General features: G+C 39.7%; 1 long non-coding RNA gene across 1 annotated transcript; it reads left to right on the top strand.

Annotated features, from left to right (window-relative positions):
* The first annotated feature begins 3845 nt into the window (after positions 1-3845).
* Positions 3846-7348, top strand: LOC128629270 (uncharacterized). The gene is made up of 3 exons (XR_008393606.1): positions 3846-4819; positions 4933-5673; positions 7096-7348. It is a non-coding gene; the product is annotated as an uncharacterized LOC128629270 (long non-coding RNA).
* The last annotated feature ends 695 nt before the right edge of the window (positions 7349-8043 follow it).

Genomic DNA, 8043 nt, shown 5'->3' with positions numbered 1-8043 from the left:
GGAGGTATAAATATATGGGGTATATCTACCAACCCTGTTCCTGGAGATCTACCTTCCTGAAGACTTTAGCTCCAACAATAATCATGCTCATCTGACTATCTAATCACTGCCTTAAGAAGTTCTTGATCAACTAAAACAGGTTGTTAGATTGTTAGATTTTAGTTGGAGATGAAACCTGCAGGAAGGTAGATCTCAAGGAAGATGGTTGGTGACCACTGATCTAAATAAATGTACTACTGAATCACTGTTGTTGACAAAGTTTACCTTATCACTGGAATGTAATTAACCCATCTGATTGCTATTTTTATTTCGTGAGGGTTTTGCGTGATTTCCAAAATAGGAGGGCATAAACAGCGTTAATTTTATGGTTTGAGTTATTGAGTGCAATATTTGTGTTAGATGCCAACAAAATTGTATCCTACACTTGATTGTTTCATGCATCTTTAAATATCCAGATAGAGATTATCTACATAAAATGAAAGTGCCAATACATTCAAGGCCCATATGAGATTTAAATCTGATCACTCAAACCACTTCGGGAAGTGGTCTGTGACACATTTTAGCCACCTGTTCTAAATCAAATTCATCTGTCTCTCCAGGCGATATGGGACAACCAAAAATCCTCCATGTAGGTGAATTGTAAACTGATATTGCTGGTGAGAACATTTTAGGTAATCAGCAGGGTTGGCAGGTCTGTGGATTTTCCTCTGCAATTGGTCTATTTATGACTTGCTGCCGCAAGTTGATTTATTACCTGTGGGTGGGGGGTTGGGTGTTTTTCTCTGTTTGTCTGATGTGAAGTTGCAGTCACATTGGGTATGGGATTAAACCTAATTCGTTGTTATTATGACGATGATTATGATAATGGTTTCTGTTCTTGTTAATATTATTATTATTATTATTATTATTATTAGTAGTAGTAGTAGTAGTAGTAGTAGTATTTAAGTGATATGATGATGATTATGATGATGGTTGCTGTTGTTGTTAATATTATTATTATTATTATTATTATTATTATTAGTAGTAGTAGTAGTAGTAGTAGCACTAGTAGTACATAGTAGTAGTAGTAGTAGTAGTAGTACATAGTAATAATAGCACTAGTAGTAGTAGTAGTAGTAGTAGTAGTACACAGTAGTAGTAGTAGCAGTAGCAGTTCTAGTAGTACTACTACTAGTAGTAGTACATAATAGTAGTAGTAGTAGTAGTAGTAGCAGCACTAGTAGTACTTGTAGTAGTAGCAGTAGTACATAGTAGTAGTAGCAGCAGTAGTAGTAATAGTAGTAGTAGTAGTAGTAGTAGTACTAGTAGCAGTAGTACATAGTAGTAGTAGCAGCAGCAGCAGTAGTAGTAATAGTACTAGTAGTAGTAGTAGAAGTAGTAGTAGCACTAGTAGTAGTAGTAGTAGTAATAGTTTAGCACTTTAGCGCCCGGTTGGGTGCCTCAGGAAGAGAATATTAACCTGATAACAAGTGTTAAAATAGTAGTAGTAGTAGCAGTATTGGTAGTACATAGTAGTAGTAGTAGTAGTAGAGGTAGTATTCTTTTCATTTTCATGCTATTGTGCTGTGTTAAGGGTTATTTTTAATGATTGCTGAATAGCAAAAGAGAAAATCTGATACATTCACTAGATTTTGGTGCTTTAACATATTGTACAAAAGAAACAGATTTTTCACCAATAAGATTCTGTTGTGAGTTATCAAATGATATTACATGAATCTTTATAATAAGTGCTGTTTTACAACTTGTAATTTTTACTGTAGTTTACTGGCAACATATTTGCCAATAAAGTACTGTAAAATTGACATTATTTAAGTGATATGCTGTAACCTTTACATTTGAAAGACTCTCTACATTTGTATGAGAAGAATTATGTCCCGCAAACTAGAAGGGCATGACCAGTTGTATTTGGTTTGAGATAAATCCATGGCACCCTTTCTTCAGAATCCGGCCTACAACATTTCCACATTATGCCTCTCACAGGGAGAGAAATGGGAAATGACAGATCGGCAGTGTAGCAAGGGTTCATGTGTAATTACGCTCTGATGAGCCACATGCCTGTGTCCAAGTTTATTTAAGGACACGTTTTTGATGCGTGTGGAGAAAGATAATTGATGGGATAGAACGAAATAAAGGAGCATGTTTTCAGTCAAAATATTAACACACATTTTCTTGATTTCCTTTTGGCAGGCTATCAGGATTGAAAGGTCAAGACAAAAAGAACTTATATTACATGAGTGTACCACCAACACAGTTACTGTAAATGAGTTGAGCCATTATAAAAATTATATATATTATAATATCATTACAAGAAATGAAAAAAAAAAGATATCCATTGTAACGTAACACTGTCATGGAACCACAGCTATTCTGTATGACTACATTTATGCAGTGTTAACATCCCATGTAAAATAATAAGAAAGGTTACAAACTTTTTAGAAAACATTGAATAATATTACAGAATCCTCGGAATCTTTTTCTAATCCTAGTAAAAGTGTTTAAAAAAGTGATTAAGTCCATTTAGCTGCACACTTTCCCTTGGAAAATATCCCCTTCAGTCCATGATGATGGAGAAAATGCTTACCACCTTTACACTGGAAAAGAACTACAGGGTCAGTAAAATCAGATTTCTGGTTGGGGCTCTTTTTGGGGTCTCTCACTCTGCCAGCTGGCTCTGATTTTTCAGGCCCCTCTAATCTGTCTTGATCATCTCCGTCACGGGAACACCATGGACGCCTGAGCGAGCAGAATCAAACATGCCTACCTACGTCGCAGGAAGCGATTTTGGAAGTCTATTACATCCCAAAGGAAGGCTCATTAAAATGACGTGTGCGTGCTCTGCAGTGCTGGCCCCATGTATTCTTCTTTCTAGAGGCCACAACCACAGCCTAACCAGAACCACACTGCTTTTCAAAGGCGGAGGTTCCCTGCTCTGCCTCGCATTTGTTTGTTGTAATCAAGTCTGCTTATGTCTTCAACAATGACCATTTAAGCACATTCACTTAGACTTCAAAGGGAGTAGGAGGTGCCACATGATTAAAGCAACCAATCAGAATGAGTGGAATCCCCGCAGTTCCTTCAGACTCGATGAACCTTAATTACTCTGGATTCCAAGCAGCGTTGTCAAACTGTGTCTACTGCCAGGTTAAAACCTTTAATGACAACCTCGTTTCAAGCTCTGATGACACATGAAACACAAACAGCTTTTTAATTTCCTAATACAGACCATTGGCTATGCGTATCATTGCATCAGAAATGTCGGTCGCCACAGGTCTTCTAGTGGCACATGAGTTTTGCACAACTCTTAGAAACCAAGGCTGAATTGTTTGTTCTTTCTGCCTCTCTGCACAGTGAGAATGCTTCTGTTGCAAATTTGTTTTCAGCACTTCCTCCAATCTGCCTGAAGTAGACCAAGATGTTGTGTTCATTAAACTGCCAACCACAACATTCTCAGACGTTTAAGACTCTCCAAACATAATCTTGAACCATTTTAAAGTGTTGCAGGCTCCCACTGAGCCTTTATTTAACCTGGCCTCTTGCGTTCTGATGTGCATGTCCAATTAACCTTTATATTTTCTTGCTCTCAAACTCAACTACTCTGCCCAACCTCTGCAAACAAAGGTCTTAATAACAGTGATAACCCCAACCACCTTTAGACTGTTTCGCAGACACTCTGCATAACAACTTTCTGTGGAACACCTGTAAAAGGATTCAGACTAAATATAGCAAAAAAAATGTACTACTTTATCATCCGATATGACTGTTATGCAGCCTTCTGAATGTTCCTTACTGCTTGCATATAATTCATGCTGAATATTTGTCTTCCTGCTGGATATTTGTCATTTTGATTAATATTTTCCTCTCCTTTCTTCTTGCAGGCGTTCGCTACTTTTCAGCTCCGTGCCTAACTAAAATAGCGTGTCTCCATTACAAGCAGCGGTGTGAAACTTTTGGATAATGTCCTTCGTGATCCTTTGTTGACCCTACTCTGCCTCATTCTCCTGGAATGCCTCCCTACCTCACATTACCTCCTGGGGATCTATCCACCGCAAATAAACATTTTCTTCCTTTCATCCTTTCTTTCTCCTTTTTTCCCTGCCCATGACCTGGAGACTTGATGCTTCCAAATAAGGCATTTGACATTATGCTGAATTCCATCTCTCAGCAGTTGCCTATCGTCAAGCTGTAGAAGTTGGCGGTGTTTGTAAGTGTCCGGGTGATGGAGAGGGCTGATATTTGCAGTTGTAGTACACCACAGTAATCCCCTCACATTCATTGTAAACTTTTTTCAGTTTGTTTTGTTTTTGTGTTTGCCATGCTAATGGATGAAATGTCTTCTCTCACACTTCTCAGTTAAAACAGATTGGTGGGTTAAGAAAGACAAACTTTTAGGCCAGCCTGACCCAGAATGACATTTCTCGCTCTGTGAAAAACATCTGAGGGATGAAATAAAACAGTCTAGACAGAGGCCGGAGACAGGGCTGAGAAGATGCAAGAGGCGATATGCGCTGTATGGTTTGTAAAACATCTATCAGGGTCATTTGAGGTGAAAAACTCTCCATAGTTAGCCAAAGGAGAACCCAGCTGACCCTTTTCATCAAGCACATGACCCTCGATGCAGATGTCAGCATGGACTTTTCCTGCCCTCGCAAATCTCTCTTCTCCACTCACATGGGCCCATGTGCAAACAGCAGATCTGTTCATCACGCCACCACTCCTCCTGGCCCCTTCTTTCTCTTGGACTCTCTGAACCGCCTGAGCTGAGAACTAGGTCACGGAGAGGGAATCTGGCCTTGAAAGCACACATATGCTTGCTACAAAGGTAAGGAAAACAGGGTGTTGAGCACCCCAGTGATCATTTTGCAGCCCTATCAACTAATATTAGGCTCGTCTTTCAGAGTGGGAAAAACATTTATTATTATCTTTTTTGCTAAGCTGCAGTTCCACAGCGGCGGTTGTTTTTGAAGAGAAGCTGGTTTAAGGATGTGAGAGATGCTCAGAGAACTCAGGGCTGATGGGCCACACTGTCCACACCCTGCCGCCTGGTCTGAGTGGCCTTCCCTCACAATGAGAGTAAGCACAGCTGCACAAGCTGGCCCAACGCCAACCAGAGCCTGGGTACGCCAGCGCTCAGAGTACTGCATAGTGTCTGTGTCTCAAGAGAAGAGGTTTTCACTGCGTCAAGAGATAGTATTTAAGTAGTAAGATTTTTCAAAACATTCACTTATTCCTTTGACTGTAACCCTATAACTCAGGTTATAAATTTATGATGATGAGCATCAAGTATGGTTTGAGCATTTGCCATTGCACCAAAAGCTGAGGAATTGGAATTGCATTTGGCTGGCTTTTTATATTATTATTCATTATTGGGAATCTAATGATGCATACTCATAACCAGCAAAGAACATTCATTACGAAAGAATTGAGTAAGTAGAGTAAAAAATATCATGGAACTGAGGTGTCCTCTGATGGGTAATCCACTTCTCCCCATCAGCATACAGATGCGCATACTGTTGTTGTTCCTTTTGGATTTTCTTTCCCCCAGACATTTGAAGAAACCAATCAGGAAGGCAGCAATGTGCAACCCAAGGCAAATGAGGAACATGGCCTCCCCAGACACACAATTCCAAGAACCAAAGCAGCAGGGCGCATGCACAGGACTTGTCTTCCTCTGAGGTGTGCATCCTTTGAAACAACATAGATCATCCTCCCCAGCCCAGGGGCATGACTCCAACCTCAGCTTCTAGGAACACATAGTCCTCAATTTAAACAGAAAAGACAGCCAAGTGCCGGAATAAATACCAAAACTATTATAGTGCGCCCAAGTATTAATTTCACACAGTCCAAGCTAAACAATGTCTGCTTGTTGCTCTATTGCTTGTGAGATCAGGGAGGTAAAGGATACATGCACACATTTGTAAATTCTTAAGCCCAATGGAGACTTAAACAAGTCTGAAATAAACAAACATGAATTAGCTGGTAATGCACTGATTCATCAAAAAAGTACCGCCTAACAATCTCTGAAGACCACCAAAACATTTACACACATTTGACGATTCTCTTATTGTTGGCTTGGTGCTCAAACTTTATCCACAGCTGTTGAGGAACTTTACACAGTTTAATTGAATGTTAGAGTGAACGGGTAATGTTCAACGTGGACTGTATAAAGCACATTGAGGAACATCCCGGTGTTTTCTTTCACAGACAGTCTGACTCATGGTCCTCTATACTGTACACCTAACACCAAGGACACTCATTCAATTCAATTTTATTTGTTGAGCGTTTTTAACAATAAGCATGGTTTAACAAAGCAGCTTTACAGAAATCCATATGTAGAATAAGATTTAGATCTGTAACAGTGGCAAGGAAAAACTACAAGGGAATGACATGAGGAAGAAAACTAACTGAAAGGAACCAGAATCAAAAGGGAACCAATCCCCTTCTGGGTGACCACAGATAGTGTGACTTTATATACTCTTCTACTGTATACTATACTAAAGTCAAACAGTACTAAGCATGTTGAAAAGATGTTCATTATGAGCATCACAGTCTTTATGAGTACAGCGGCCATTCTTAGGTACAAGTTTATAGTATCCAGGCATAATTATACACTGAAGCAAGGGTGAGTCTTCGGTATAAACTGTTTTTAGTAAGTGAAAACCTTAGAGTATCTACATGGACCAAGCTTTTCCTTGGGATAGTGTTAATCTTGCACACAATTATATTTTCTTCTAGTTGTGAACACAGTGACAGGAAAAGGGGCAAATGTGAAACACAAATGTTGAAGTTGGACCAAACCCAAACTTCTCCACCACTCATTTGGCTTATTAAAGTCAAACGCAGAGGCTATATGCCCCAAAATAAAATTTAAACATTGACTTGTTCTTCTAAGAATCCAACATGGCTATCTATAGACGCATCTAAAAAAAAATCAATTCATACTGTGTACTAAATTCTGATGGATGCTCTAATTATTATTTTTTATTTTACTTCAGAAACTATGTATAGTGTTTCTTTTCTATTTTATGAAGAGTACAAGTGAATCTAATATTTACAGATTTTTTCCTTTTTCTTTTTTTTATAATTTTATCTCCTCAGATGACCCCAACTCGTGTAGCGGGCCAAGCGTCCAACTGACTGCCAGAGGCAAACTTCAGGCCCCCTTCAACTTATCCTGGTTATTTATTTTTCCCTCAAACAATTCAGTTGGCCCCATGCACAAGTAGAGGAAATCAGTGAATGCTTTTCTTAGTGCATGTGTGTGAGTGTGTGTGTGTGTGTGTGTGTGTGTGTGTGTGTGTGTGTGTGTGTGTGTGTGTGTGTGTGTGTGTGTGTGTGTGTGTGCATAAAAGTTAAGAGTTAAGAGCAGTGCAAGAAGAACCTGGGTTTTCTGGCTGTTTGGCAACAGATGAGACAGCCCCGACAGCAGTAAATTAAAACTATTAAAGTGAATCATACATTCCACCCTGACAAGCACATCTTCACCCATGAAACCACAGCGGAGGGATACGCTGCCGGCAACCTGGCAACAGCAGCCAAATATGTTCTTAAAGAGTAGTTGAGGCCTACATTGTGTAATCGGCTGCTGTCGAAAGCCAAATGTGCAGAGACACCCGGCCATACGCTCGCCACATTCGCCACTCGCTGCAGAGGAAGTGCGCACATCGTCATCCTGCCTTCTTCCAGACCTCACAAAAAAGGTTTTAGCAGCTCCTGGTCAGCACTCCATTAATGCATTGCCCTGTCACTGCCAGACACTTTGGGTGGCCTCTCCCATGGCCTCTACAGTCTCCAAACCTCTGCTGCATATTGATATTGAAAAACCACAGGCATTTGGCTCTAAAGAAGTGTATTGTATCTCTTTGCTTTTCTCACTAACAGCACGGAAGAAATTTTGGATGAACTGCATGGCAGAACATCAGTGTTTTTGCAAATATTTTTTCACTGTGAAAAGGAATTGATCAATCATCCTCGGAGGCTGAAACAATCACTGCATTTACGTCACTGAATTATCACGTGGGCCAAAAAAAAAACAAACCTATATAA

This window comes from Ictalurus punctatus, chromosome 27 (genome assembly GCF_001660625.3).
Source record: "Ictalurus punctatus breed USDA103 chromosome 27, Coco_2.0, whole genome shotgun sequence".
NCBI classification, from domain to species: domain Eukaryota; kingdom Metazoa; phylum Chordata; class Actinopteri; order Siluriformes; family Ictaluridae; genus Ictalurus; species Ictalurus punctatus.
The sequence above is the reverse complement of the archived record's forward strand: the minus strand, read 5'-3'. Positions and strand labels throughout refer to the sequence as shown.